The sequence below is a fragment of the Limulus polyphemus genome, unplaced genomic scaffold (genome assembly GCF_000517525.1).
Source record: "Limulus polyphemus unplaced genomic scaffold, Limulus_polyphemus-2.1.2 Scaffold9955, whole genome shotgun sequence".
NCBI lineage: Eukaryota > Metazoa > Arthropoda > Merostomata > Xiphosura > Limulidae > Limulus > Limulus polyphemus.
In genome coordinates this window covers 1-774 of record NW_013675565.1, presented here as the reverse complement: position 1 = coordinate 774, position 774 = coordinate 1, and positions in this window count along the sequence as shown.

Genomic DNA, 774 nt, shown 5'->3' with positions numbered 1-774 from the left:
TGAATATTTGTTTGTAATGTCATTCAATAGATAGAGCCACATTGTTTTTATTATTTCGGTCATATATAGTGCCTGAATCTATATACATATATGTCGCCTTCAACATTTGACAGGGTACAAATATGCCGAGAAATCAAAATGCTGAAAAATTAAAAGAACACCTATGCTGAGGGAGAAGTTACACCCACATATATACTCTCTACGTCCATTATAGTAATATTCAAGATTTAAATACAGGAAACACGGGAATATTAAGTACAAAGGATCATTCTGTCGCTTTCATCGTCCAATTACTGGTATTCAAAATTTAAATACAGGAAACACAAGAACATTAAAAATAAGGAACCATATTGTCGCTTCGATCCCCAATTATATATATTCAAGGTGTAAATATAGGAAAGAACAAGGGATCATTCTATTGCTTTGATCTTCCGATTATAATTATAGGTATTCAAGATGTTCACGGTAACAAGTTCGTTTTTGTTTGGAGTGAAATAATCACTGCAGACTGTATTAACAATGTAAACAATGAAACAATAATGGGTTTTCACGGTGAGTAACTTACTGTCTACTTGGTATAAAACGCAACTGTCATGTGCACCCAAACTTGACGCTTCCTTTTTAACTGTTTGTTTCTAAACAGTTAAATTATCCTACTCCTTGCACCCACTTGACTTGTTCTTTGCTTTTATATTCAAACCCTCGGTTTTATTCTCACATTCAGTCAAGGCCCGGCATGGCCAACTGGTTAGGGCGCTCGACTCGCAATCTGAG